The sequence below is a fragment of the Lucilia cuprina genome, chromosome 3, assembly GCF_022045245.1.
Source record: "Lucilia cuprina isolate Lc7/37 chromosome 3, ASM2204524v1, whole genome shotgun sequence".
NCBI classification, from domain to species: Eukaryota; Metazoa; Arthropoda; class Insecta; order Diptera; family Calliphoridae; genus Lucilia; species Lucilia cuprina.
This window is the reverse complement of record NC_060951.1, coordinates 42,918,880-42,944,700: the sequence shown is the minus strand read 5'-3', so window position 1 is coordinate 42,944,700 and position 25,821 is coordinate 42,918,880. Positions and strand designations below refer to the sequence as shown.

At 27.6% G+C, this 25,821-nt stretch overlaps 1 long non-coding RNA gene across 1 annotated transcript in view; it reads right to left on the bottom strand.

The window, feature by feature from the left end:
* The window catches only part of LOC124419128, a 154,156-nt gene that overhangs the window by 90,309 nt on the left and 38,026 nt on the right, over positions 1–25,821 (bottom strand). The window contains exon 2 of the long non-coding RNA XR_006940422.1: positions 14,123–14,163. This is a non-coding gene — a long non-coding RNA (uncharacterized LOC124419128). The remainder of the gene's footprint in view (positions 1–14,122; positions 14,164–25,821) is intronic.

Genomic DNA, 25,821 nt, shown 5'->3' with positions numbered 1-25,821 from the left:
TGGTTAAAAAGTTTTTGAGTTATTAAAATTTTCCCCGAGAAATTTGTAATTCAGAAGACACATAAAAGTAAATATAAGAAATATTTTTTCAGTTTTAAAAAATTTTATGTTTACTTTTATAAGATTTATAAATGTGTTAGTACGATTTTTTGCTCAAATTGGATAACGCTTACTCGGTTTAGTTTGTGTTAAAAAAGGACTATTATTTTAACAGCCACTACAAAACTTCATTATTAAACTTTAAAAAATTTTGTTAAATGGATTTTAACAAATTAAAGTTTTCTGTACTGGATATTAAAAAGGATATATAAGAGTTAAACACAATAAGAATGAGCTCAATACCTCAATACCTCAAAAAGGCAATTTTTGCCGATAATTAAGTAAAAATTATATTATTACCAATTGTTGCCTAATTTTGATCAAGTGAATTGCGAATATTATACCCAAGTCCATGGAGGTTATTTCTGATCGAATTTCCAAAATCAAAAATCATTAACCCTCTAAATACCGGAGTCAAATCTAAATTTTAAATATTTTATGTTCTTAAAGAAATAAGAACATGATGTTGTTAATTTGTGGATTGATATTGATGAAACTTCTTAGAAGTTATTTTACTACATTCATATAAAATACTGGATATGCATATTCATTAATTCTTAAAAAAAAATTCAAAATTTATTTTAAAAAGTGTTTTTAGTGTTAAAAAATTGGTCTTAAATTGACCCCATGTACGACAGAATGATAATTTTTGAATAAGTTTGATTCCTCGAATTCTGGATATATTTTCATGTAGTTTGTCAAAATGTATTCATAATTAAATACACAAGATTTCTATATTTTTAATGAAGAATATAAAATATACAAAAATTTTATTTTTTCCCCGGTTTACCTCTAAGGTTTTTTGTTTCGAAAATATGATAAAATGTAACTTTATATATATTTTACTTGATCAGAATTAAGTAACAAGTGGTAATAATATAAATTTTACTTAATTATTGACAAAAATTTCCTTTTTCCCGAAATCCTTCAACTTCACATCGCAGGTACGTTAAAACTATGAGAGGTATTGAGCTCATTTCTTTGCATTTAATGCTTATCTATATCATGTTTAATATAAATCTAAAACATAAATATAAATAAAAAATCTTATATTTCAGAATCCCAAAATTCTCCGGGAAAAATTTTAATAACTTCAAAATTTTTTAACTTATTTTGAGTCTTTCTATCTTTTTGAAGAAACAATAAAGCCTCATTTTGTGAAAAAAAAACTCCAACATAATAATTTTACTATTAGAAATTGATCCGAGAGAAAAGAGTATTTTCAACCAACTCTAATATAGAGCCTATTTAAGAAAACTTTTTGGTACTTAAAAAGTTCCTTATGTTCCCAATTAGTTACTTTTTGAATATCATATAATACTAAAACCGGAAACACAAACTGAAGTTTCTTACTAACTAACTCTTGTCTCAATTATTGACATTAATTGTTCTAACTAATTCGTTATTTGGAAATATATATATATTTTTTTTACAAATTTGTTAATTGATATCATCATTTTGGTTATATGTGCAAAACTTGCTTGATGCAATTATTTTGAAAATTGAAATTTATTATTAGTTTTTTCTGTGTAGCGCATTGAAAATTTGACTTGTTAAGCTATTTCCATACATTTTTTAATTTTTTCCTACTTTGAGAATTTAATTGAAAAAACAATTTTCTTTACTTTTTTTTAAGAATTTCTTTGAGTAGCTTTACTGTTTCATACCCAACATCACATTGTCTTAATTCTGTTGTATTTTTCTAAAATAAATAACTTAAATACCAGAATATTCAAATGCACTTTAGCAAATTGGGTGAATTGCAATCATGCCAATAAATACAGAATAGAAAAGGTAAATATTTGAGAATGTAAATAAAAATAAATATAGTTAAAAAAAATGCATTTTTTAATATTTCTTCTCTTATATGTATATGAACAATTTCGTGTCATGTTCACTATTTCCATTTTATTCGAAATGGAATCTTTTTCTCAAAAATGGAATTTTTTTTTCTCTATCATATCATTTAACTGCTTTACTGGGATGCGAATGGCATACCGATCCATGTCGGAAGACATCGAGTTTAAAAGTTGGCGAAATTGGCAGGAAATTGCCCATATGTATTTGTAAATTATATTTATAGAGAGTACAAAAAAAAGAATATTAAAAAATTTCCCTAGAAGAAAATATAACTATTGTTGACTGTAGCAAGTAAAACAAAAAGATTTAACAATATATTTTAACTTGCAGATGAGTTTAAATATTGGTCTTTAATGACAATATCTTTAGTTGATAATTTAATCAACATTTTTATTTCATCCAATTTCAGTTTAACTAACTGCTAACAGTTAAGAATTTATTCGCATTAAACTTCCTTAAAGAAAATTATATGTTGAATAATATAATATAAACGAGAATAACGGGAAGTATGATTTATATTTAAGAATATTTAAAAATAAGTATATGTCTCAAGTAATATGCAATAAAGTAGCTAGAAAAAATTGAATCAAATTTTGAATAAATTTAAATGATGTAGAAATTAATTTCTTAAAATTTCAAAAGGATTTAAAATTTTAAAAAATAAATTCCTACCAGTTTTTCACTTTGAATATCATTTATTAAAACATGATCAAACTGTAATAAAATTCATTATAATCGCCAATAAATCTCGGTACACAAAAACTCTTAGACCTTCTTTCTCTTTCAGTTGTAAATTATTTATTAACTTTCTTTTCAAAAGTACTTAATGTACCAATATACTTTGATACAAATTAAAACATTTATCTTAGTGTAGGATTTCAAACCTTCTATTATTTTTTTTTTCGTAAAACAACAGCCTCTTTTCTTTTTAGGATATTTTTGTGAAAAAGCCCTCTATGAAGAAAAAATTGAAAAAAAGAGTAAATAAAGAAGAAACAACCACAAAATCCATTATTGCCAGCACCAAATCTCTTCGCATTTTTTGGTATTAGAATTTATCTACCCTCTAGACCTAATAGCTTTTTGCACTTATGCTAGTGCAAAGAGCAATAAACACTATAAATCCTGGTAGTTTCTAAAGTTAAGGTAACCTCTTTTTATTGTGTTTTTCCCAAATGATGATCAATTGATTCACTAGAGTAGTCAAATAGTAGAATATTTAGGAAATCATAAGATATTGTATTTCTTAGTTTTTAATTTGTAAAAAAGAGAGTTTATGGTGTTCCCAAGTCTTGGGTTCTACGAAGGAGAACGATCTATTCGAAATATGGTCTAAGTTAACTCATAATATAAGCTTTTACAAAAAGTCCAACTTTCTACCGCCACGGGGACTTCAAGGTACAAGGTTTTAAAATCGAACAAGGCTTTTAAATCATTGCTGGATAAGTCCGCGATCAAAACACGAACTGTCAGACATTAGTATCAGAAAGGAGAACGTGTTCAAGCGAAACTTAAGAGCAATTGAAACATAAGAACAATGCCGATTGGACTCGTAAATAAAAGGAAGAAAGCTTGAGAAATTTAGACTGATGAATACAAAGCCAAACTTTAGAGCAATCAAAACGTAAGGAAATACTAAATAGACTCGGAAATAAAAGACTAATGTACTTTCAATAAAAGAAAGAAAGCTTGAGGAGCTTGAAATTGTAGATAAAATCATAAGTTTGACACAGACGCCCCGAACATCCGGAAAGAGAATCATAGAACATGTATATATGAGTGTGTGGTATTTGAAAATCACTGTATATGCATGCAAGCATATGAGTGTGTTTGGGCCAAGTTTTTCAAAGTTCGCTCTGTCTCAATGTGTCTAAAACTGTTTGCGTTTATTTATTGCAGCACAATAAATTTCTTGGCGCGCTAAAATTTATAGAAACTTTCGCTTTAAGAAAGTGAGTATGAAAGTGTGCCATTTTAAAAGGGAAAAACATACAGTGGGCGTTAGAAAGTTATAAACTATGAAAGTTTTTGGAAAAACACAAATTTGTAAAGTTTTTTATATGCAGAATTAACAGTAGGACAAAATATGCTTTTTGATATAAAGTTAACGCCTACAATGACATTAGTATCTGAAGGATTACGGTTTCAGTTTTAAATATGTTATTGCTAGTTGTATTCTAGAGTTCCTTAATCCTATTTTTAAAAAGATTACGCTTTTGTTTCAATTGTTAACCACCGTTTTTGGCCGATATGTTAGAAACAAACATCTCTGACTTGCTTTAGCTTTCAATAGAAGTGTAAGTGTTAGTGTGTGTTTTTGTTTGTGGAATTGTGTTACAATTCTTAAAACCACAAACTAAATTGAGTTTGACAGTAAACAATATTGTTTGGTAACTTACACACTCTTACACTTACACACAAACATAATATCTATGTATAAACACACACACGTACTCAAGTAAAGAGTGATTGCTTTCACTACGATCACAAAACCAAACAAATGTTACCAATTTAAATGTATTTGTCCATGAGAAATGTAACTGAAATTATGATGAAATTGTTGTTGTAGCACAAAATCGAATAAAAAAAAACTTTCTTTAATAACAATCGACAAGTCAACATGAAAAAAAAAATAAATAAAAATACCCAAGGAAAAAATCAACAATAAACAAAAGAATTGTGAAAAAAATATAAAACAAATAAACAAATATTTAATCAAATTGATTGGTAATACAATACTCGTAAGATACCAGGCCAACAGAGAAATAAACAAACAAACAATCATTCAATAATTCAATGTCAAACTAAATTAAAAAGTTTCAATTTATTTTAACTGGCAATTTTCGCAAATAAAGAAAATGTTAAAGGAATAAAATGAAACTTTAGATTAGATTTGCAAACAAAAAAAATTATTATTTTGAGTTAGAATAACACAGGGCGTATGATTTATATTTAATTTGTATTAAATAATAATTATACGACCTGGGTAATAAGCAAAATATGAAAAGTTTTATTGTTTACTTTGATCAAGAAAATTGGGAGCAATAAGAGTAAATTTTGACAAGTAGGAAAGTATAGTGGGCATGGCCGACCATATTATACCCTATACCAGGAAGTATGCTAAAAAAGACAACAAAGAGACTTTCTACAAGAGGGCTTAAATGGGAGTTGGGGTACACATGGGCATATCCTTATACATTTTGGTAGTCGTTTTCTGAAGAGGAATTTGTATCCGGTCAAGGGCTACATGAGGCCATTTCATTACAAAAATCGTATAAACTTCTATATATCTAAATCTTTCGTAATTTTGTTTGATATAATATAACATTTAACTAATTATGAGCCCAAATACGCTTGTATTGGGGGCTAGGCAAAATAATTGACCGATTTAAACCATTTTCAATAGTGTTCATCTATCAGCTAAATTTTATTACATTATCTTAAAAATTACGAACTGTAGCGTGCTCATAGGCTTTACATAGACACACAGACGGTATACTTTAAGGTGAGTGTAGTAGTAATATTTTTGGATGTTACAAATATCAGCACAAACGCTATAATAAAAATGTTTACAATTTTAAAAAGTTCAAATCGATTTGTGGAAAAACTCTATGCTTTTCTCTAAAACCATTGCTCCATCATCCATTCGCCTGAAAAAAATTTTCGGACAAAATATATTTTTTATTAAAAATTCCTAAATTCTTTTTTTATTCCATATATTTTTTTCTCAACAAAATAATCATTCCTTTAATTAAATGTTCAAAGTATTTAAAAGCATTTTTTAGCAAAAAAGTTATGCAAAAGTAAAAATAATATTTAATTTATTTGAATGTTTTTAAAACTAAGTTAATTACAACATATCAGCGGCTTTGTATATTAAATACTTTTTTTAAAAACAACTTTAGTAAAGTAACCTTAAGGCAAAAAAAGAAAAGTTTTTCCTTTTCCCACCACTAACCACAGATACTCCTTTGATAGTTATGAACAAAAGCAACTTATAATTTAGTTTTTTTCCCATTTTTTTAATTTTTTGGAAAAATTTGTTTGTGGCCTTTGAACTACACTAAAGTGTTTGGTATTTGATTTTGTAGTAATTGCTTTGAAACAAGGAGTTTTGATAAATGGCTGTTAATTAGTGAGAAAAATTTGGATTAAATGTTTTCTTTACAAAAAGTGAAGTTCATGTACGATACCTTGAAATAAATTATTTAAATTTTATTAAGAATAGAAAAGAATAAAAAGGTGATGTGAGGAAACCGCTGAAGAGATAAACCATAACTAATTGCCATGGAGTAAAAAACGTTACTTCAAGATAATGACCTGAATAGCGAAGTTCACCCCCATTCTGTCAAATTTTTAAACGCCAAAAGACGTTCCAATTGGATATTTGATAACTCGGATGGATTACTAAAGTAGGCCGATCCATGTGCCTTAATTCGGGCTCTGGTTTGAAAATTATAAAATTTTTTTCTTTCTCAGTTTAACAAATCCTACAGAAGTTATTGAATAGAAGATCAATGCGTCTAGCATGGTTTCCAAATTTATTCCGATTTCAGCTTACCTAGTTGTAGCATTTGGAAACCATATAGGTATTTAGACCTAAATGGGTCTACATGTGTCCACAGTGCTCTAGCTATTTAGCACGTGTCTTCTCGCGACCATATTCTAGGAAGTTTAACTAGCATCCCTATCCCTTGACCCAAATTAGAGTGATGTTCAAATGTCTTACTACCTTGTTGAGACAAGACCACCATTCAAGGAAAATTCTAGATGTGGAAAACACACCAATTAAGGATTTAATAGCAGCTTGACTGTCGGTATAAATTCTAATATCCCTGTTGGATATTCTTAACCAATTCGTTGCCCTCTTTATCTATTTCAGCTTAAAAGATACTGTAGTCATTATTGAGTCGAAAAGAGATTTTTATACCAAATTCCTCAATGAACTAATTTCTTTCGTCTTCTTTAATCCTCTGTATACACACAGTTAGGTTGGGCTAGGTAAGGATGTTGTCTCATATGTTTATGCACCCATCATAGTGAAGTATAGTCTTAAAAAAAATTACTTTCTAGAGTGTTACATAAATACCAAAAGACATAAATACCATTGCAATTATTTTAATTAATTTCTAACAGCTGTAGGGTAACATTGCCATTGCATCGTCCAGCCTGACCACTTTACTCAGTTATTTTTTAATAAATATTATTAAACAAATAAAAAATAGATATAAAATGCCAAAGAGAGAAAAATACAGAAGAAATAAAAAACCATCATGAAAACACAACACAACACAAACTATTTGCGTAGTTTTGCTCCTTCTTTTAATTTAACAAAATTTATGAGGCAAAATGTTAACAACAGCAAAAAAAATGAAATCAGTAAAAGAAGAAGAGCCAACAACAACAAAATTATCTACAACAACAAAAACAAAATGAAAGCAGTTAAAGCTAAACTTTATGTTGGTTTTGTAATAAGAGAAAAAAAATATTGTTGAGCTCCATTATTGCAACTGCCATTGCTGTAGATGTTACTGCTGCAGTAGCAGTGGAAGCAAATTGTTTACTGACAAATGTACGCAAATATATGGATGCAACACACAACAGTAAAAAATTCAACAGCATGTGGGTCACTACCATTATTTCCCATATTATTTTCCTCTTTTTTATTATTTTTTTTTTTATTATTAAGAATACAATTTTTTGTGCAATTTTCATAATTTTTTTTGTACATTTTTTTTTCATTTAGTGATATTTTATGTAGAGCATAAAAAAGATTGCTGCAAAAAATTATATAGTAATAGGAGTAAAAATATTAAATTGCTAAATTGTGAATGTAAAAAAAGCATTTTTTTGTTCTTATACATTTTTTATTATTTTTTTTTCCTTTGCGGGGATAATAATGTAACAACATAAACTGCTCTTAAATATAAAGCAGCACATTACAAAAGGAAAAAAAATTAATTTAACCAAATGAAAAATCAACACATAATTTTGTGACCTACAACAACTATAAATGAAAAATGCAATGCTAGATTGTAATTTTGTTTTTAAATAATTACAAAATTTTTTTTGTTATAAAAATATTTTTATATCAACAAAATGGATGGTAGTTAAAATATTATGATATGAATGAAGTTTTTTTGTGGGTTTATTTAAATTTACCGACAATTGTTAGTGACAGGCAATAAATATGTGTAAATGGATTTTTTTTTAATTTCGACAATTGCAGCTTGTACTAAATCGAAAGTTAATATAAGAATTAAAATTTAAATGGAGTGTTATTCTGCTTAATAACTTTAATAGAAGATTTTTGTTTTGCATACGATAACATTTACTATAGAAAGATATTAATGTGTTCTTTAACAAGGAAGACTTTTTCGATAGATCATAGTTCGATGAAAGATGCCAACAACATTTTTCCTATAGATAACTGACATTGATGGAAGGCGCGTTTCCTATAGTAAACAATATTCGATAAAAGATAATTTCCCATAGAATTTTTTTCTGGAAATGCGTTTCCTATTAAACATTTATAAAATATATATTAAAAACAGAAAACCTTCATTGAATGGATGTTCTCTTTTTAAAAACTATTAAGTTTTCTTACATAAATGTAGGTTTTTCTGGAAACAAACATTTAGAAAGCTTTCTTCGGAGTAAGAGACAGAAAACATTTTCCCTATAGAAAACACTTTTCCCTTAGAAAATTATATTCGCTAGAAATGCTTTTCCTATAACAAAATGTTTTCAATAGAGTCACTTTTTAAATAGAACATAAACTTCTTCCGTAGAAAACTAAATTCAATGAATAATACTGTTCATATAGAAAACTGCCTTCGATGAAAGATACTTTTCACATAGAAAACTGTGTAAATGGTACTATGGTAAACTGTCTTTAAGGAAAATTTCCTATAGAAAACTAAGTTCGATGAAAAACCATTTCCATATAACAACCTGAGTGGGATGTTTTCCGATGTCAAACAACTTTCTTTTTACAAAAAACTGCCTTCTGTGGAAGATCCCAGTAAAATATTTTCAAATTTTGGTAATGAGTATTGTAGGTAGTATAGTTATTTCATACATTACTCGGTAATGAGTTGTAATTATCAATAGCATAAATTAATTATTTTGAATAGAATTTGTGGTCAATTGTCTATAGCGTATGTCCGATAAGGAATTAGTTATTATTTCTAACAGTAGTCAATTTTGGACATTTTTTCAAGAAATGTTGATATTTACATTTGTGTGAAAACCATTCCATATAGAATGATAAAATTACTTTTTAATGGGGCATTGAGTAAGAAAATAGATTATCAAACAGAAAAATTACCTGTCAAAATAGTTTTTAATCCAGAAAAGTCTTGTAATGAGATTTGTAACCAGTTATTTTTTGGTCATTGTCGAACAAAAATAAGTAGTTATTCACCCAAAAAATAACTACTTACACTTTTCTCTAATATTACTTGCTGCTTACCGGGTAAGTTAGGGTTTTGCTGGGATAATTTTCACATAGAAACTGTGTGGGATGTAATCCCCATTTATTATGGCAAACTGTTTTGGTGGAAAGATTTCCTCCAAGAAATCTTTCCCTATAGAAAACTGAGTGGTATGTTTTCCTTTGTCAAACAGCCTTCTATGGAATTCACTTTTGCTAGAGAAAAGTAAAATTCATTAAAGGCTCTCTATATAGAGAAAACTGTCTACGATGAAAGACATCTTTCTTATAGATTAAATTGATTTTAATAAAAAATACTTCTTCTATACCAAACTTTCTTAGATGAAAGACACTTTTCCCATAGATATTGAGTAGAATAGAAGCAACATTTTCTATGGCAAACTTTCTTTGATAGAAGCCACTTTTTTAAAAAAAACCCAGTTCGATGTATGATAAATTTCTTATAAGAAAAATGAAAGACTGTAAAAGTACCTATAAAAAAACAGACGCAAGACAGTTTTCCTTCCCCGTTTTCAAAAAAATACAACTTTCCTTAAAAAAAAAACTGTTTACTTCTTGGAGAAAACTCTATGCGATAGAAAACGTGTTTCTTTAAAAAATATGTCTTTAATAGGAAATTAAAAAATTGTTCTACCAATAAATGTTCTCGAAAGAAGATAAATTTGTCATATATCTTAAGGGAAAACAATTAAAACAAATAACACCAAAAGCTGTCCTGTTGAAAAATGTCCTTGAAAGATATATGTATTCTAGGAATACTTTCATGCATTGTTAAATATCCACTTAATCTTGTATTGGTCAACAACCACAACTTTCTATTTTTACCATTCAACTACATATTTATTTTAAACAAAGAACATATGTAATTGTACTCTATTTTCTAATATTTATTTTTTTATTAGATAAAATTTTCCATAACAATAAATATGTACTTATCTAACCAATTTATTTATACAACAATAAACACTAACTATGAAAAAAAATGTAATGCAAATTCGTTTTGTTCTCATTTGTTCGTTCGACCACGAACATACACACATGGAATCACATACATACATATTTTCTACACTTAAATTAACTGTCATTGTATTTAAATCGAATTGTAGCTACACTACTACACATTTGTATCTGTGCTCTATTTGCAAAATGAAACTACTCTTGCGAACACATGGATGGAAGGAAATCTTGATAAATTGCACTTATTGACAATGCAAATATTGTTACCGTTGCTATTGCAATTGCAGTTGATATTGTTTTGTATGTTATTGGTTTTATTGTTGTTTTACAGCTATACAAACTATACAAACATGTAAAAGATGTTATTATAACAAACAATAATTGCTTATCATAATTTACATTGTTGTTTCTGTTTTATTTATAATAATTACAACACATAGATAGATACACTTATATAATTGTATTAAGTTTATGCATTAGTGTATGTGCGGAGTCATATAGGTTTAAAGTAAACCGGTCCCTTAATAAAAGAGACATTTGTCGAATAATATTTTGACTTGTTTATGTCGATTTTCATCGATTTACTCTTTATTTTAAACCTGTAATGGGAGTAAAAGTAATTTTTTGTAGAGGTTCTTATATGAGTTATGGGGTGATTTTTGTATCGGTATTCATAAATTTAATCTTATATAAAACCTTTGCCGAATTTTATCGCTATTGCATTTTTAAAGCAATAATGACTATTAAAACTATTTTTTTGAGGGGCCACCTATAAAGGGCCATGTAAAAACTGTCAATTTTCAATACCAAACAAACCTTCAATCCTTTTTCTATAGAGAAGGATCTTCAACCCATGGCTCTTTTCCCATTGAAAATGATCTTCAATCGAAAACCATTTTCTTATTTTTTTTATAGGAAATTATCTTCGAATGAAGACTCTTTTAGAAAAATATAGATAGAATTCTAATCTTACATCCAACACTAAATATTTATACCCTACACCACTATAGTGGGGAGGGTATTATACGTTTGTGCTGATGTTTGTAACATACAAAAGTATTGGTCCAATTCCCACCTTAAAGTAAACCGATCGATTCAGAATCATTTTTTGAGTCGATTAAGATATGTTCAACCGTCCGTCCGTCTGTACGGCTGGCTGTCCATGTAAACCTTTTGCGCAAGGTACAGGCTGCAATTTTCAAGATAATTTGATGAAATTTGGACCAAGCATGTTTTTTGACAAAGGGAAAAAAAACATGCTTGGTTGAAATCGGTCCATTATTTCACCAAGCCCCCATACAACCGTACATCCCAATTTGAACTTTTTATGCCATAATTACGTCAAATATTCTACTATCTCTCTAAAAATTGGCACAAATAAGTTTTATATAAGTATAAATGATACTGCAGATTTTCGTAAGGATCGGTTCTTATTTGAACCTAGCCTTGTAACCATTTGAATCGCAATAAAACTCAACAAAACTTTAAAAACATATCCTTTTCCCAAATTTACCGAGGATCAGCCCATATCTGATCTATATAAAGTCTTATTTAGTAATTTTATTTTTTTAATCTATAAATTGCTTAAATATTTTGGAATTATGGTAATATTCAATATAAATGTTTCTTTATAAAAAATAAAAATTTTAAAAATATACTTATGGTGTAGGGTATTGTATGGTCGGCCATGCCCGACTATACTTTCTTACTTGTTTTTCATAGAATATGAAGTTCTACCAAAAACTATTTTCTCTAAAAAAGATCTTCGGTAGAAAACTAGTTTCAGAAAAAAAAAATTTCGAACAGAGACTTTTTATAACAAATTATTTACTCTGTAGAAAAGGATCATCGCCCATTTTATATTGGAAAATATTTGATCTTTGACCTAAAAAAGAAAATAATGTTTAAAGAGTTTTCTTATAAAACATGATCCTTGTATCGAAATTGTGTTTGAAAATATAATCAATATTTTATTAAAAATTATTTTAATTTTTATATAGAAATTAGATCACATGTAATTCTTTTTATAGAAATCTTTGTTTTAGGAGCATGTTTAAGTATTATTATTGAACAATACGCAATTACTACTAAAAATGGTTTGTTGAACAATGAAGTAAAGAATGACATTCAACAAACAATAATATCAAACTTTGCATATATTTTAATTTTTAATCATGCCAAAATTTTTAAAATTGAATTACGTATAAGTTTTACAAATTTTGCATGATTAAAGATGATTATGAAATGAAAATAAACTTTGCAAAGGAAAAAATAATAGTCAATTAAGGATTTTTTACTATAAATTTTGCTAGACTGGGCATGATACACTTAGTACTAATCAAGTAACTATTTTTAATAAATCCAAAAAATTTTCCGTAATTAAAATTAATTACGTAAAAAATTTATGAAATTATTACGTTAAAAAATTTGACCTATTATAGTCATATTCTTTGATAATATAATTCTTTTTTTTTCATATTAAAAAAAAGTCTACTATCAAGAACATAAAGTTAAGTAAAATAAACCAATTTTATCCTTAGGACTTCTATCGACTTTTACTCTTCAAAATCTACAATCAATTATGTATAAATACATAAAAAAGAAAGTTTTTTCTATCGACCACAATGATTTTTGCATGAGTAAGACAAATATTCCTTGCCAATGATAACAAAAAAAAAGTTTAAGAAAAAAAGATTTTTTATATTCAACTATAAAATTTTACAACTTTTTAATCGAACTACTCGAACACAGTAAATGAAAAAAACATATATTGAATGAAAAAGTCAGTTTTTTTTTCTTGTTGAGCATAATAAATTATATAGAAAGCTGTAGTGTAAGAAGAGAAAAGTTGACAATATTTTTTTCCCAAAGTCATTATTTAAATATGTTACAGAAACTATATAGTTAATGTAAATGTATTGATAAGAATGTGGCTACGAATTTTGTGGACAACAAGTTAATTAAATATCTATTCAGCTCAGTTCCAGTTCAATTTTAGTCTAGTTGAAATTCGATTTTTATTTTCAGTTTTAGTTCAGTTCTAGTACAGATCTAGTTCAGTTCCAGTTCAGTTCTAGTTCTGTTCTAGTTCAGTTCTAATTCAGTTCTAGTTCAGTTCTAGTTCAGTTCTAGTTCAGTTCTAGTTCAGTTCTAGTTCAGTTCTAGTTCAGTTCTAGTTCAGTTCTAGTTCAGTTCTAGTTCAGTTCTAGTTCAGTTCTAGTTCAGTTCTAGTTCAGTTCTAGTTCAGTTCTAGTTCAGTTCTAGTTCAGTTCTAGTTCAGTTCTAGTTCAGTTCTAGTTCAGTCCTAGATCAGTTCCACTTTAGTTCTAATTCAGTTCTAGTTCATTTCCAGATCCGTTTTAGTTCTAGTTCAGTTAAAAACTAGTTAAAAGAGCCTATTCGTCAAAATTTATAAATTTTTAATTTTTCTTTCAAAAAAATTGAACTACCGTACTATATTATTTAAACAGGAAAAAAATTGAGTGAGTAATATTTTTTACATAAATAAGTTCAAAAGAGAAAATATTTACTAGGAATAACATAACATAAAAAATATTATTAAGTATATAAGAAAATTTAAAAATAACATGCAACATCATAGATATCAAAATTAATATCCAAAGAGCACGCAACATGGTACTAATTTTTCGTTGTTGCATTTAGCAAAAAAGAAATTGTCATTTTTATAGAAAAAAACAGTGGAGCAGAAAAATTAAAATACAAATAAAGTTAAAATACTTTTTTACTTACCCAAAACCAGGCAAAAATTATCCAAAATTCCGCAGTAACAACTAAAAAGAGCAAAAGAAATAAAAATGTATTATTTAATAAAAAAACAGATTTTAATATATATAAAATCTAATGTACATATATCTAATATGATTTCTTTACACTGTTCTTTTGTACATATATAAATTTACAAACTAAAATTCACTTGACCTTATTTGCTTGCGAAAAACATGTTTGTTTTTTAAAACAATAAATTAGCAAAATAAATGTTTTATAAATTTTTTTTCTACACACTTACAAAACACCCATTAAATATTCATGTTATATAAAAATTACAAAAAAAAGAGAAACTTTACATCTTATTAAATATTTTCTTATGAAATATTAAAGCAAATTTTAAACTTAAACTTTGGCTTTAAGCTTAAACAAATTTCAAAATATAACAAAAAATATATCAAGAAAAATATATATATGATTTTTCATACTTAAACTTTTGTTGGCCTAATTTTTTTGTACAAATAATTTTTGCTCATATACATTCTTACAACTTCTTTCTTCCTACTGCCAAGTGTATTTTTTTACAACTACTTCATGCTGCTTCACTTACTTACTCACTTACCCAGTCACTCATTCACTCACTCCCTATTCGAGTTAATGTTTTGACCCATTTTCTAAACATTTAACGTAATTTTTAGTAGAGGGTAAACAAAATTAAAATAAATGTTAAAATCTACAACAAACAATAGAAGAAGAAAAAACTATAGAAAAAATTATACCTCCAGCAAAGACACATCTCTTTTTAACAACAACAACAGCAACAAAAAAAGGACACAAAACAATGGAAGACAAACAATAGAAGAAAAAAAAAACGAAAAGCAGCAGCAAAAAAACAACAGTGAAGCAATGAAAACAAACCGCAAGCGGTCTAAGAGTAGACACACTTAAGCGAACACAGACACAAAGCTGCTGAATAACATGATGAAGATGATGGTGGTGGCGAAGAAGATACAGAAGACAACATAGATAAAATAAACCAAACGAAATGATATAAAGAAACATTATTAAATGTTACAATGCCAAAAGCAAAGAAAAAGATACAAAGTTGTTGGTTGAATGGTTAGTTGGAACAAGAGCTGGTACTTTTAAAGCACGAACACACACTTTGATATGTAGACGATTGTGTATTTATAAATTCATATTAAACTGGCTCAATGTCCAGTTTTTTATGGATTTGGAATAGTCATGCACGATAAACTTAAAAACAAACGATAGAATCAAAAGATCAACTTTTGGTGATCAACAACACAAAAAAAATCATCCGTTTTTTTTAGAGTAGGGTTATATGTATATGCCGCAAGTAACTGATGAGCAATTGCTAGGACTAGTCTCTTTTAGGAATAAAGATTTTAAAATTTTGAAATTCCAGAATTGGGGAGGATTTTTATTCAGTATTATTGTAGGGCATGGCCGACCATATGATATCCTACACCATAAGTATATTAAACAAAAATAATGTTTATTTTTTTATTTTTTTTTTTTTTTTGAAAATATTGTTACCCTTGCGCAGTCAGCCGGGTGTGGGACCAAGATTTTTAGGATTTATCAGTATCCATTCAACAAAATTTCTCTTTTTAATTCAATAACATATTTTTTCAATTTAAATATTATTAACATTATTATCATAGGAACCCGCCTAATATCCATACTAGCCAACTTATAGGAAGAAAGTCTACCAAGCTATTAAAGTACACAAGCACAGAAACTTTAGCACAGAAGCATATATTTAAGCCAAGAAGAGATGAAAGATAGTAGTAAAGAGATTATTAAAACGTACAAATAGACAGAAGTGTTAAAATAAATAGCAGTAAAAATCCTCATTTCAAAACAATTAGTTTTCTAACAGTGTTTCTATAAATAATTAGAAATGGTTTAATCCATATGTAATTAAGAAAAATTTACTCTTTCACACGAGTAAATCTCATACAGTGTTGGAAAAAAGGTAATCGTGATAGTCCCCAGAGTGCAAATAGTTAGACTATCCATTGTCAAAGGTGAGCTTACCAAGTTTCTTTACATTAAGACAACGGTTATCATTTTGAGAACTTGTAGTTGTATTTGTTACAACGCATTGTTTCTATTTGACAACATAGCGTGTTACTTTGGTAATACATTATTATTCTTTTGTTGATGTGACAACGTCATTTATTCTCTATATCTTTGATGTTGATTTGATCACTATCCGTACACACTTTGACAACGGATGTTATTGAAAAATTGCGCTCTGTGGTCAATTTGGTATCAGACATGTATAATTTATAAACGTTTTTTCTTGCAATAATTGACAAGGAATCTATTTCTCTCTGGTTGCTAGAGCAGGACATTCACAGAGAAGATTGCCGACTTCTTCGTTATAATCGGCATATATTGGGTTATAGGTCGATAGGTGCGTTTTTCATATTAATTTGATTTCTATACATGTTACCATACATTTTTAGCCTTTTGAAGTAAAGAGACTACTTTTTATAAAATCTAATTGGCTTGTTATTATAACGGCATTTGAGATCTTGTTCTGGGTAGCTCATAAACCTGTTAATTTAAATAGTAGTTCCTTTGCGCAGAACCCAAACTAAGACAAGGTGTTTTTCATGTTAATTTAGTTCCTCTAGATATGTTCATATATTTTTAGCTTTTTGAAGAAAAAGAGACTATTTTTGATAAAATCTAATTGGACTGTTATTATAACTGCATTGGAGATCTTGTTCGGTTAATACCTCTTAATTTCCATAGTAGCAGAACCAAACTAAGGCAATGTCAGGCAATTAAACTTTAACGTTTTCAAATTTATTATTTTCCCAAATATTTTATAGTAAACCTTAATAAAAATTAATTTTTTAAAGTCTTAATTAAAACAGTTAACCTGTCAACAACGAGTTATACAAGTCTATTATAAAATATTCAAACCTTATTTTGCCCATCATTGCAAATATACACACACAAACATATCATTGTAATTGTATATGATGCTGTGTTATTGTAGCTATTGAAGCTTAAAATATTGTACCCAGCAATAGTTTGTTTTATTATTGTAGCTGTGTGTATGTGTTTTTTTCGTTTCTGATGATGTATATTCCTTTTTCGTATTCCTACTCATATTGACAATATGTTTTGCTTTACTTTACCATGCAAGGACAATGCAATTTCTTGTAGTTTTTTTTTAATTTTTTCCCATTTCTTATAGGATTTAATATTTTCTGTGGTATGTACTGTTGTTATATACTTTCTTTGGGTCTTCTTTTGTTATGTATGCATACACGTTTTATATACAATTTTACATAAATGTATGTATGAGTGTTAATGGAAAGGTATTGTGTGCTAACAGATACAAAAACAATTTAATTTATTCCAGGTAGTTCAAGGTACTCACATCGATTTAATAATATTTTCATACTAGTAGTTTTATGTTTGATTCTAATAATTATACTTATATTTGCAATGGATCACATATAATTAAATTATTAAGAAATGTGCTCAAAACTCTTTAACTTCGCTGATTTATAGGCCACTGAATTGACTGTCATATCCTCTTCTATTCATGTCTTAAAATAGATGCATAGAGCCCTTGTAAAACTGCCGGGTAAAAAATCTTACTTCAGCACTTGCACAAACACTTACACACACTTGCAACTACACTTTTACTAATACATGGTAAAGACCTTTTAGTGTTTAAGAAATATATAAAACAGGATGAAAAAATAAATAGAGAAAAATCACGTTTGTTGCCATTCGTGTTGTCAATAATACCCGGAAATTTAATGTGAGTGCATGAATGAAATACCCAAAAAACCAAAAAATCTTGAGTGAAGAAATAGATGATAAAGCAAAATAATATAAAAAAATCGTAAGGACTTTAAAACAATTCTATAAAATAAGCTAGGTAAGTTTTCTGCAACGACCACACAATAAACCAAAATAATAGTTTGGTATAAGGCAGAGCAACTAAACTGGAACAGTGGTGTTTTGTAAGGAAAATACATTTTTTTACGAAAACAGACAATTATCTTGAAAATATTTTTTTTAACTAAAAGCAAAAACTTATGAACTTTAGTCAAGGAAAAATTTGTTTGTCGGTACACAACATGCACTTCAAAAATTTATGAATGTACATAAAAAAAGAAAATTCATTGTTAAAAGAAGGAATTTTTTTTGTAGAGGTTTAACCTTGATTTTTATTTAAGTTTAGCTGTTATTAAAATTAAAATTTCTTTGGAAATTATACTTAAGAAAAATTTAACAAAATTGTGTTCAAGTCATTTAAGAACTTTTAATATTTAAATATTAATTCACAAACCAAAGTAACGCTTAACAGCTATTTTTGAGAATAAGTCATGTTTGTAAAACTTTAAACAACTAAAGTATTGAAACTCTTTCTATTTGCTTCCTTAAAAAACACTGTTCGTCCTTTTATAGACCCTGTGGATAAACTTTATAAAGAGATGAATAGAAAAAAAGAAAATAAATTGTCGTTTGATGCTGTTCTGTTTCAATATTGAACATTCACATCCGGTATCTATTGTTTAGTTTTAGATTACAACAATGTATCTTCATATAAATACACAGATTCTAATATTTTCTGCACACAACAGAAAAAAAAACAGGATCTCAAAGGACTCATTGTAAATATTTAAAGAAAATATCTCAATAAAATAAAAAGAAGGTATCCTGATAGCAGTATATATAATTAATTTGAATTCCTTAAGTATTAGAAAAAAAATTAAACAGTTGAACACTTCGATGGCAATTACACTTATCTAATATAAAAATTAATATTACTCATACGCTCATATGTACACACATAAGCTGAAACTAATATGAACTTTCAAATTAATATGAAATTGAAATATTTAAACAAAATAGTCTGTGGTGGTCTTTTAAATTCTGGAAAAATCAGATGTTGAACTCGAAATTGCGGTTCAAATGGGAAGAAGGACAGACGGACGAACAGAAGTACAGATGGACAGACTAAAATGTAGAGAGACAGGCAGACCAATTGGAATACTTTAAGGAGTGTATCTGTGATCTTTCATCAAGGATGGATTTTATTTGTCTTTTATCTATTCTCTGTTAAAAAATATATTTAAATTTCACTCCAATTGAGAAAATATCGAAAGTCTAAAACAATGCATTTCCGGTAGGTTAGTGGTTAGTGTTCTAATCTGGTAGACCGGAGGTGGTGGGTTCGATTCCCACCTGTGGTACTGGTTAAGGAGCGTACAACAGGCCCGATAGAGGCCTAAGTGTACAATGTGACAAGGTTGTTTACAAAATTGCAAACTATGTAAGATTGTTTTAAACAGTTTATGAGTTGGTTGTACGAAAGATCAAAATATTTTGATTTGCAAGTTCTACAAACGGATCGCAACGTAAAAATGCTTATCGTACAACATTATTCTATTTAACTCTTCATCTGTAGTGCGTAATAAAATCAAAATGAAATTTAAAATTAAGTTGAAACTCTTTAAAATTATTAAAATTTTAATTTATTATAAAAAAATAAGAAAAGAAATACAATTAAACTGCAATTATACGCAAAGGCTTTCCACCTTCAATCAAAACTTATTTTTACAAATAAAGTTGTATTAAGAGATTGTTTTCAAAATTATAATATTTGTGTGCAATATACCCAACTTAATTGTAAACAGTGTTGTTTAAAAGGTCTCATCGTGTATTCCTTGCATAAGATCGCTTCAGTTCTATAACTAAAAAATGGGTAATATAAAATCACTATCGAAAGATCAGAGGACTTTTTTTTAGATATAAGTAAGACCATGGAAACTACTGCAACCAACTCTTAAACTTCTAATCTTTAAGATAAAATTTGTCGAAAACTTTGAGATAAAATAAGATACCTTGTTCTAACACAGATAGAACAAGATATTTCTACAAGTAGAAATCCAATGCTACACGAATAGCTCTAAAGACATAACGGTCCTCGGAATTTTAATTAGTTTAGAATAAATATGACATCAAGTTACTTAATTAGGGTGATGAAATTTAATCTACTGCCATACTGGATAGAAAAATCCATTATCGAAGTAAAGTAAGAATAAACCTACTTGTTATAAAGTGAAAGGAACTCAAGACAGCTAACCTCATGAACTGTTTGAAATAAGAGATGCAAAACTAAAGTTTAAAAACATTTCGCTTCTTCGTTAGCATATCAAACAGTACGTTAATTAACTATATACCAGCGGAACTTACTTGTAGAAATGATTAGTTAAGTACAACGGTAACCTTCCTCATAAAAAATTATAAAAGAATAATTAAACCAACATGTTCCTTTAAAAGAAAATATGAGAAGCAATTTAATTTCTGCTTTGCGGATTGTAGTACCTAACCAACATATTTTTTCTCAGATTTCCTTTTACAAAAAAGTTTCCTTCTTTTGCAGTTTAAGTATTCAGGGTTTTTACGATCAAATCTTTAGTTAAATAAAGTAAAAGTGTAATTGTTGTTCATGTTGTTGTTTTTTTTAAAACATTAAAAAAGTTGCCTCCCTGTTTTTTTTTATAATATTGTGTTAATTTTTAATGAGCTGCCTGCTTTTGTCTTTTTCATGTTCAGTGTTTTGTAGATGTAAGTTTTTTTTCTCCATTATGTCTTTTAGTTTTGTGTTTGTAGCAAGTTTGCGTGTTGTTATCTGTGATTGCAACATATAGTTTTTGTTGTTGTTTTTTGTAGTTTGTTGCTGGTGCAGTGTTTTGCCATTATTCTTTGGCTGTTGTTCTCTTAACTTTAATACATCCGGTTGATGTTTTGCTGCATGCTTTTGTATGTCTTTGCTATAAGCAGTGTTGCCTTTTTTATGTCTGTTGACTGTGTTTTTTTCTTTCAGCATTGTGTTTGTTACATTGTATTTGTTTAGACTTTAGGTTGTTGGCCATCATATTGCATCCTCTTCTTTTACTTTTGTAGTTTTCCTGCCTTTTTGTAGTTCTTGTAAGAATATATATGTCTGTGTTTTTTAGTTTTTTTTTTTTGGCCTAAATTACAACAATATTATTATTGTGCTTTTCCCTTGTACTAAAGAGTTTTTGAAACTCTTACAATTTGCTATTTTTTTCCTTCAGCCATTGCAGTTGGTCGTCTAGCAATTATTTAACGTCTTTTTTTAAGTTTCATTCAGTTTAGTTTTAGTTCACTACAAAACGATTTTATATCCCTATTAGATTGTAGTTTATTGCATGGTGTGTCATGAATTTTGTTTCATTTTATTTTTGTGATCTAAGTTACCTCCTCATTTTTTGCCATGGTATTTGTTGCACACTGAAAGTTACAACATCAAGAACTGCAATAACCATTTGAACTTTTGTTTTAATTTTATTTTGTTATGATCAAAATTTTTCCCCCAATGAGGAAGTCTTTAAATTTCTAACATTATTTTATTGCACTCTATTCAAGATGTATTACTTACATACCTCAAAGTTGGCTGTGAAAAACAATAACAACAACATGAGAAAGAAGTGAAACAAAATTGTCGGCCAAGCCTCAATTCGTGGTACTTTACAACAGTTGTTAAAACTGAATCTCATAAAAAACTCTATTCGTGAAAGATTACAATCAATGTAATAATTCTAGTTCAGTTCTAGTTCAGTTCTAGTTCAGTTCTAGTTCAGTTTTAGTTCAGTTCTAGTTCAGTTCTAGTTCAGTTCTAGTTCAGTTCTAGTTCAGTTCTAGTTCAGTTCTAGTTCAGTGCTAGTTCAGTTCTAGTTCAGTTCTAGTTCAGTTCTAGTTCAGTTCTAGTTCAGTTCTAGTTCAGTTCTAGTTCATATAGTGTATATTAGCTGGCGGTGTAGGGCATAAAAATTAAACAGCTGAAACAATAACAAAAAACTTGTAATGAAATAAATGAAGTGTTTCCTGTTGGTTACTTTACACACGGGAGATTCGGGGAATAATTCAATTTTGTTGAGATATAGTTTTTGTTATTTTCCTTGAAAATTGCTCTGTTTTTAAACACACAAAAACTTTTAACTTTTTGCCAAGTAATATTATTTTGATTATTATTATGTTTTCTTTATAGAAAGCAAAACAATTTGTTGTTTTTAAGTTTTAAGTTATTAAGTTGTTTTCTCTTTTTTTTTTTTTTTTGGTTTTGTTTTGTTAGAAAAAGAGTTTGTAGACTATAGCACCTGTTTTGTATAGGATTTTTGTATTAAATAATTAGTAAATTGCTTTAATGGAAATGCATAAAGTTTGTATAAGATAAACATGAATAAGTAATTGTTTGCGGAGTTTGTTAGAAAGTTTTCTATTTTTAGAGGAATAAGTTAAAGGAAATTTATTTTTTTCAGGTGTAGAACGTTTAAACAGAATACTTTTGAGGATGAAATATAAAATTATGTTAGAATTTTTCCAAAACCCACCATTTTCTAATTAAATTTCTAGTAATTCATAAATTAAATAAATAATTAAATGTGTTACATAACTAAGAAAGGAAAAAAATTCCAAAAATAAATTTATAAGAAAAACTGTCATAATTATGATCCCTTTTTGTCTGAAGCCCAATATAAAAAATGAAAAAGAGTAGTAGTAGAAAAACGCAAAAATATGGTTTATAATAAGCAGGCTTATACAGATAATAGCTGCCAAAAAATATAAAAAAATACAACAGGAAAAATGTATATATTTAAGGGACCAGCATCACACACACGGCCTTGAAATATTTATCCTTTTTTCCTAAAAACTCTTCAAAATAATAACAACACGCCAGCATACAGACAAATAAAAATAAACGCACATTTAATATTATTTAATTGAAAACACTGTCATGTTGTCAGGGTAATTTTATTTTCTTTTCTTCTTTTACTGTCTTCTCCTTTGTCTGCTTTTGTTATTAGAAAATGAAAAATTCTTTAACTTTTTTCTTGATACCAAAATTAGATAATGATATTTAAGTGGCCTCATTAAGCAAATTATTAATTTTTGTGTGAATAAAAAAATTGAAAAAGTAGCTGATATACTTATGTATGTATAACCGTAGGTCTTAATAAATTGTTATCTTTTAAATTCTTCATAATTAATTATAATAAAGTGTTAAGTTTTATTTTAATAATAAAATTTATGTTTATAAAAGGGCTGAAAAATATTTTGAGTATAAGTAAGGGTACGTATGAGTGTTAAGAGTTGTGTAATATTATCACTCATAAGACTAGGTAGTCGCTTGGAGTATTTTTAGGTAATAATCATATATTTAATTAAAAAATAATTAGTTTTGACTGAAAACCTTAAAAAAAACTGAAATTAATTTTATCTTACCTAAAACAAGTTTAGACACAGAAAAAAAGACTAAAAATACATTTCAATTATCAGAATAATCTTGTTATTCAAGTTTAAAACCAATTACTAATATGTTCATTAAGACATCAGTTTGTATTTGAATTTTGAGACACAATGCAAACTACATAATAACTTTTCGAACCGTAGTCAAAGTAGACCCTTTTATCATACGAAGCAGTAGGATTTTAAACCATATAATCTATTATTCTTCCTTTTTTAAATTTTGAAGGTATTTGTTGATATCCCCATTAAAATCTATTAGAAGGCACAATGACTTAGTCTGGCCATAATGGACTATTTTCATTGATATAATAAAAATGAGATGGAACTTTTCTCTCATGGTGGACCATAAAATATTTTTCCTAAATTTTCAACATCAAAGAATGATATGAATATTTCGTTTAAGCTTTTTGACAAGCTTAGCCACTATTAGCGGATTTTATACGATATCAAAATTTGTTTTTGCTACCATCATTTGACTGAAAAAATAAACATTATTGTTGCAAATTTATGTATAACTGCAATATCAAAAAATCCTGTTTAAGAGATTATCAGACTTTTTACGTTTAATATAGAAAAACAGTTAAGAAAAGAAAAAGTATCAGAAAATACTCCATTTTAAATTTTTATGCACTCAAATCCTTGATTGTTAGTTTTATGTATCTAGGTTTATTATAATAAAAAAAACTCAAAAATACCAGTTGAAGAACGAAATATTGCCAAAAGGCCCCCTTATATATGTCTTCATTTAATCCGGGCTCTACATTATTAATTTAAAATTTTTAGGTTTTATACTGTAGAAACAACAAATAGAACGAAAAATCCCGTTTAGAGGTTTTCATATACAAGGGTCTTGAATTTCATGTTTATAGGTTCAATATTATATAGAATTGTAAAAGAAAAACGAAAAAGTACCAAAAATTTCCTTTATAGTCCTTTAGATTATATCCTTATAGATTATCGTTAACTCGAGGCCCCATTAGCATATTTAGTGTTTCTAATTCTAAAAATTGTATCTAAATTGGCTCATTATGTTTCAATAAAATTCAATTTTCAGTTTCTAGACTTTTTTGGTACTTTTTTCTTTCCGTTAACGGAATAAAACAACGTCGTAGTCGGAGCCTGTTGTAATTTATATGTATAAAATAAAAACCTACAAGTAAAAGTGCTATCTTCAACTATGCCGAATCTGATATTAATTTCGAATTTCATCTGTATACTTGCATTTCTAAAACAGATATTAAAACTGTTTTTCGGGGAGCCTCATGTAATTTGTTGAAATATATTTTGAAAATTTCAACTCTCTAGCTCTTTTCGTTCGTACTCTATCGTGCTTTCAACAGACGGAATGGTGGGCGGACGGACATAGTTAGATCATCTAAGATTCTATAAATAAAAACCACTTTACGTCTTTAAACCCAAATATCCAAAAGGTACTAAATATATATTTTATATGCATAAATATACATAAGATCATCCCAAATAATATTATAAACTTTTTATAAAACTTTAAGATTTATAATTTCACTAAAATTCAATTTTGGTTTCTTTTACATGTAATATTTAAAAAATTTTGTAAAAAATTCTTAACATTTAAAAAGGCATTATCAAAAAACTCTACCACCCTACTACATCTAAACATTATATCTAATAACAACAAATTGCCTAACTTTTAAGTTATAATAATTAATCCGATTAAAATATTAGCAATTCAAAAAAACGAAAAGAGAAGAGAAAGCCTTAACCGATTAAATTGGTATTTATATCTATTGAGCATTCAAAGAACAATAAAAACGTAATTACATAAATCAAATAAAGCTTTATATAACAATTAAATTTTAAGCATCATAAATTCTCAAAATTTGCATTTGTTGTAATAAATTTAACAACATACGTTTAAAATATAATATATAAAATGTTAAAGGCTCAGTAAATAAATAACTTTAACTGCAAATAAAAATGTTTTAAATTTTTTATCTAACTTTTTTTCTACTTTGCTTTCCTAACCTGCTTACAGCTAATTATTAAATCTTGACTCATTATAAATTCCACGGTTAATTAAACCATCAAATAATTTATACAATTTGCCACTAATGAACATAAATATTTTGTACGTCTCACAAGTTCTTCTTTTTTTCCAAGTTTTTTTTGTGACATTTTCCACAGCGTACTTTTTTAATTGGTTCAACAGTTATTTCCCATTTTTCTCTTTTTTTCGCTTCTTTTTTAAATTCCTTTCTAAAGGTGTCATAATATTCATAACTTTTATTATTATTAATAAAATTTAGAAGAATTTGTGCAACTATGTAGTCACTCGTCTATGATGTTTTCCTTAACACAAAAAAGAAAAATTTTGACACAGAAACTAAGTACTTGCAACAAAA